Below are 6,971 nucleotides of genomic sequence, written 5' to 3'. Positions count from 1 at the left end.
CCGACCGAACTAAAACTACACAGAGGCCAAGTGTAATTTGCAAGACAAACCATTGGCGCCGACATGTGCTGTTACACAGTCGCACTAATTTCACTACATGGAGACGTGTGCACAAGAACAATTAAAAACACAAAGGATCACGGGAAAGAAAATCAATGGCTACTGTATATAACTCAGGCTTGACATTACTGACAGGACAAAATTGCTTTCACCACGACAAACTTTGTTAGCACCTTGGGAGGAAATTTATTTCTCTTGGGGCTGAAGTGTGATAGATTTTCGGCTTAATGAATTTTGCTCTCAAAGGCAGCGCAGTGACGACAGCGAACTGGAAATTTCTGAAAGCTGAAAACACCTATGATGCTTGACACCCGAGAAATATGAACGTTGCACTTCTTTTCACTCATAACAGTGGCTGCCACTCTTTTAATCCAGTGTATTCAACTCAGACTCATATTGGAACATATTATTTTCCCATCACTCTCTGGATGCCTCCCATTCTTTTGCACACACACACACACACACACACACAAACAGACTAAAGCTTTTCTGAAAGGCATTTACACTCCTTACAGTAAAAGCTTTTCATTTCATAACTTTACCTGCTTCGTGAAGCTTGCTTTAAACCTGTGCCATTGTATGAACATATCTGTCTGGTGTTACCCCCCCCAGTCCAGCCGCTTTGTGTATGATGGCCTGCTTCACACATCAGCAGCTCCCTCTCTGTCATCAGCGAGATACGGCTTCATCTTGCTGTCAGTCGAGGATCTGTTGTGCTGAACCTAGTAGGGAGATGGTATCATACCAACACAAGGTAAGCAAATAGCCCCTGGGCCCTGATAGTGACCACTGTAAAACAAGAGGAATTATGGTCCAGTCAACTCCCGATTGCCTTTTGGCATCTTTGAGCCACAGTGGAGGGAAAGGAGGGAGTAGAAGGCTTTTACAGCAGCTAAGAGGAGTGATGCAGTTTGTGCTGTCATTCTATTTCCAGGCTGAATCTGAAGCAAAGAGGAGCACAGGGATCCTAAATCACCTGTGAATTGGAGGCTTGAAAGAAAGGTACCGTACGTGGGTTAGAGCACTGGGATCATGTTGTGATTGTAATGACACCCGCAAGACCTTGAAACTATCAATTCACCGTTACATACCGAGCTCCCTTTAATTACTGAGTCACGAACAAATTCCCTCCAATATTTCCCTTTTCCTGAAACTGTGTGGTCTCCTCAAAAATCTCCATCCTGCTGAGATGGTTCGATGCATTTGCTCGATTAACTCATCCATCATTGATTAGGGTTTAACTATAGCTGCTCTCCTTTTCAGTTTCATTTCCCCATTCCATCAAAATCAAAGTGAGTGTTGAGGTGTCAGTCATGCAGTAGATAGTGAATTCTACACAGTGGGACAAACAAGGAGGTATTGGATTTTGTCTCGACAGTCTCAGAGGGGCACCCGAGGTAGGCAGCGTAGAATCCTGTGCATGGAATAACATAAACGTTAGATGTGAGACTTTTTGACCCAAATGGATTTACAGCATTTCCAACACAAAAACATGGATGACAGAAATGTTTGGGCAGTGGGAGAGAGGTCTGATTTCACTGGTTCACCGTAAGTTTGAACATGGAGGGATAAGAGCTCCTATCTCACAGCTTAAAAGATCCCCAATTGAACCCAGCCAGGCTGAATGGGGCTTGTTGTGTGTGAAGTTTGTATTTTCTCCTCATTCTTAGGTAGTGAACATGACAGTGAACCCAGTGAACCTACACAGGGTGAGCAGCTTGGATGGTTGGATGGTTGGATGGATGAACAGACAGGCCAGGTCTGAATCTGAAGAGTGAAATACAGATAGCTGCTAGCATGGCTAGAAATCCAAATTGCAATTTTTTTATTTTTTTTTTAGCCATGCCAACAGTGATGGCAACGTCTGTAAGTTGGTTGGTTCAGAAGGTCCATATTTGTTCAGGTAACTATAGATCATGGTCTTCAGTATAAATACAATAAATACCTCGCCTCTCACCCCATGACAGCTGGGATTGGCTCCAGCAGATAATGGATGGATAATTATATATTATATTGCTCTAATTTTCAGTGAGTCGGAGTCAGGAGCTTAATGTATTAAGCTATGACGGACTGCGCATAAAGGCCAAAGTCAGATCTGCAGTTTATTGCAGTGATGTTGTCTCGGACAGATGTAAGATTTGCTTTTATCTTTTTGCTCTTAAGTACTTGACTCTTGCAATTGGCTTGTGTCTTGATCGGTGGAGCGAGGTTTTTATTTAATCTTAATTAATTTAAACGTTGGCCTTTTTATTTCTTACTTTAGTTTTCATGTAAATGTGTGTCATCTTGTCATGTTGCTACAAAACAAATCTACTAAGCAGAACCTAAACCGGACAAACTAAATTAAAGTCCATTAACTAGATTTGCACTAGATGAGATGCTCTGATTAGAACAATGTTTGATGCCATCTTTATTCACTGCATCTAGTTTCAACCCCAACATGTAGCTCTTCTCAAGCCATTGATTAAAGGTTTGCTGTCCTGTGCTTAGGATTGTTGTCATGTTGGATGGTTGTCCTTCCAGCAAGTCGGATTTGCTGAGCCCTGTGGAACAGGTTTTCATTGAGGATATCTCTGTCCCTGCTGCTGCACACAAAAACACCCCCACAGCATGATGCTGCCATCACCATGCTTCACTGTAGGTATGGTATTGGGCAGGTGATTAGTGGTGCCGGGTTTCCTCCCGAAATAACCTGTAGAATTGAGACCTAACAGTTCAATCTTCGTTTCGTCAGAGAATCAGAGACCTTGTTCATCACAGTCTGACAGCCTTTTAGGTGCTTTTTGCAAACTCAGGCTTTTAGTGTTGGGCGAAGTTTCCGTCTAGCCACAGTTGTCGTTCTGCAACTTTGTCCCATCTCCACACAGGATCTCTGGAGGTCAGTCAGAGTGACCATTAGGTTCTTGGTGATCGTGCTTACTAGGGTCCTTCTCCTCCGACTGCTTAGCTTGGCTGGGAAACCAGCTTTTAGAAGAATCTTGGTTGTGCCAAACTTCTTCTAATTGAGAATTATGAAGGGTACTGTGCTCTTGGGAACCTGCAGTGCAGCAGAAAGTTTTTGTAGCCGTCCCCAGATGTGTGTCTGGCAATACTCCTCTCTCTGAACTCTGCAGGCAGTTTCTTTGACCTCATGGCATTTACTCTTATACAGTATGTATTGTCAGCTGTGAGGCCTCCTATATGGAGAGGTGTTGTGCCTTTCCAAAGCATGTCCAGTTTAATCATCAACGGTTTCATTTCCCACAGGTGGACTCCAGTCAAGCTGTAAAAACATATCAACAACTATCAGGAGAAATGGAAAAAGAAGACACCTGAGCTAGAGACACCAAGACACCTTGCAAAGGCTCTGAATACTTAGGCCAATGTGATATTTCAGGTTTTCCTTTTAACAAGCTTTTTTTACATTTACAGATATTTCTAAATGTAGATTAATGAAAAAAATCAGGTAGTGAAAGAGGTGGAAGGGGTCTGAAAAAACTCCTGAATGCCATGTACATAAGTTTTTACCTCTTGGACCTCTGCTACTATGTTTTATGCCACCGTCTACTCTGTCTTCTTTAGCTTTGCCTGCACCAACACTTCATCTCAGCTGTCATCCATGGCATGTGGTTTGACAGCCCTTGTTAATATTTACTATATTTCCTGCATGATATATAGAGAGTCACTGGTGTCACTACTGCTTCAAAGAATGGACTGAAATCTTCCACTGGGTGGACGACGGAGGACAGACCACTTGACAGCAGCAGCCGTAGAAATGCATTCAACAAAGGCATTTGAGCAAAGCACTGAATTCCCCCTGTCAATCTGTTCAGAAACGAAAAAAGACTGGAAAACAATGCTCGAAAACACCACTCGAGGATCGAAGAAGCAGCAGGTGGACAATGCATAATACCGTTAAAATACATTTTAATTATCACAGCAGAAACATCTGATTCATATGAGGGTCTGTCTTCGTTAAATCGATGGAAAACCATTTCTGTCAGGAAAATATGATACATGCACGCGAAAAATAAAAGACACTCATGATAAATCAAACTTCTGACATTTAGATGGAAGGAATGTCTAATCATTGGTGAATACAGTGAGGGGTTTCATTAATAATACTTGAGGATCTTTTAGATCTTTTACACAGTATGTCTTGTCTGCAGACCTTAAAAACTTCTTTGTGAGATTTATTTAACTGTGAATTATTAAAGGCGTTAGTGATTTAAAAGGCTTTCAATAAAATAAGCCCAAAACTGTTCGAGATTTAGACTCAGAGAGCAGCGAAACTGTTCTATGATCAGAAGTTTCTTTACACAAAGGTGGAACATAACATGAAGACCAGAATTTCTTGACATGGAAACAAATCAATAGAGAGTAAGACTCTAGGATGCAACTAAACGCTTTAAAATATATTTTAGACATTAGTGCCCAGATGTGACAGAACATCTCACAGCTCAACCAGTACAAAACTGTGATTTACGTCATTAGTCCAAAAGGTCAGGGAGAGAAATTGAACACACTGTTAAATTCCGTAGGACTTCCTGCAAATCAACAGGTCAGGCTAGAAGGTTTTGTCACCAAATTTGCATTTTATCACCTCAAATAAATTGCTAAAGCACAGTCACTCCTCTGTCTGAGCGATACGCAGACTAATGCACGTTTTTATAGTCCGCAGACTGGACTATTGTAATGCTGTCCTCTCTGGTCTGTCTGAATATCTCGTAAACCAGTTACAGTTGATTTAAAGCTCTTGTGCCTGAGTCTTGACAAGAAGCAGAAAGAGAAACCACATAACAAACATTAACAGCTGTTTTAAAGTCCTTACTCCGTTTGCCTGTCAGCTTACATGTTGATTTTAATGGTATTGTCCAGCATGCGTCCAGTGTATGAACCAGTCTGTGCTCTCTGTTTAAAAAAGCTTGGAGCATAAAAGCTAAAAAAGAACCAGTCTGCCGAAGGATTCTCTATTTACTTATATATTTCTGGTCTTTTCTTACTTTCCTTCTCACTTTTTTCATGTTTTCTTTATCATTAACTTGGTCTGTTTCATCTATATTTTAATCAAAATGTAATTTGCTTTTTACAATATTTCATTGATTAGAATACTATATATATATATATATATATATATATAGAAGAAGGATGGATGATTGATATTGTTTCTTCATATGCAGACAGGTCAGGGATGAGTTGAGTTGAAAAGGCTGCAAGCCTTCAAAAACTGCACTTCCTGTTAATTCTGCTGGCTGATTGTTGAACCACAAAGGACAAAGTTAAAGCATTTGGAATTACGCCTTTCGACTTAACTTGGCTAAGGAAAATAAATTAACTGTCAGCTGTCGCTTTTGAGTTTTCAAGTTCCTTTTTGTGTAATATGTGGAAGGATGAGTTTCTACAAATGCCTTGTACAGCGCTGATAACACGCTGCTGTCATTTATCAGAAATCTTTTGCATTTCTCAGATACAGTGTATGATGATGAATTAAGGACACAAGATCAGCAGATACATTTGTTTGACAAAAATGCTTGTCGAGGTAGCAAAAATGTTGCACCGGGGAACAGAAATGAGATTGTTGCTCAGAATATTGCTCAGAGCAATATTTAAAATACACAGGTCAAACGTGACCAGTAATTAAGACCTTTGGGCACAAACAGTAAAATAAAAGAGAGAAATCCCCATTGAAATGTAAGAGGAGCCATAAACACAGTCCAGTGTCTTTGGTTACTGAGTCAATTTTAACAATGTTGACACACCCATCTTCCCAGGGAACTGCGATTTAGAAAAACACTTCAGAAAACAATATTCATGTATTCATTTCCCTGTGGGCATGAATTATGAGAAAATCTGAGTAGTCACTGCAGTACATTCAATTCACAGAGGTTACACTAAATAGATTATTCTTCAGCCTTGTATTTTTCATTTAGCCCACAAATTCAGCAAGAGGGAAAAAGGTCATGATTCTTTTTGTATTATAAGAGAAGTTATTAGACCAACCAAAACAATCAATCATATACAAACCTAAATACTGTATAACAGCCATGTTTCCATTGGTAGTTAGGTATATGTTTAGAATTACGTTTAGAATTAAAAATATTTAAAGACTCCTAAAAACATTAATTATTACAAAAAGGATTAAAAAAAATTCACAATGTCTCCTTTTTTTTAATAAAAAAAACATTTATGTTACCTCCTCTTACGTTGGGTTTGATCGCCTCTGTGAAGAAAATAATGATATGTGGTGTTTATTTCATATTTGTGCATTGATGGGGGCCTGGTGACTCAGTGGTTGGGATGTAGAAGGCCATGGGCTCAAACCCCACCAGATGTGGCCCCCCTCAACCCACCATGGTCCCCCCCGGTGACAGTCCTGAGCAGATAAAATGGTAGGCCACCCCTGAAGGGACAAGCCAAAAACGGTTGGAGGACATTTTAATGAGTTTAAACACCAACAGGGTTAGTGGTGATGCTTTCTTTCAGAGAATTTGATGTCTATGTATATTTGTTTAATGATCTGCAATTATATAGAGCTTTTCGACCTCTTGGCATTCAAAGCACTTTACAGCACTTTTTGTTTCCCCATTCACACTCACAAGCACACACACACACACACACACACACACAATCACACACTGATGGGGGAGCTGCTATGCAGCTGGCCAACAATCACCAGAAGCAACTAAGTTGGGGTTCAGTGACATGTGACCAGAGGAACCGGGGTTTGAACCAGCAACTGTTGGATTGATGGATGACCACAGTCTGACACACACAGACATTGTATCATATACGGTAGATGACATTCTTGGTTTTGCAGGCAATAAAATCTTTGATATTGATCCATTTTTTTTTTTTGACTGAATGATTGAGAGCTTTCAATTTCTTTTGTGTCCCTGTATTGACAGGCTCCACATTTAAAGTTGCCTGTATTG

The sequence above is a fragment of the Channa argus genome, chromosome 1, assembly GCF_033026475.1.
Source record: "Channa argus isolate prfri chromosome 1, Channa argus male v1.0, whole genome shotgun sequence".
Classification (NCBI taxonomy): domain Eukaryota; kingdom Metazoa; phylum Chordata; class Actinopteri; order Anabantiformes; family Channidae; genus Channa; species Channa argus.
Note: the sequence above shows the minus strand (reverse complement) of the source record.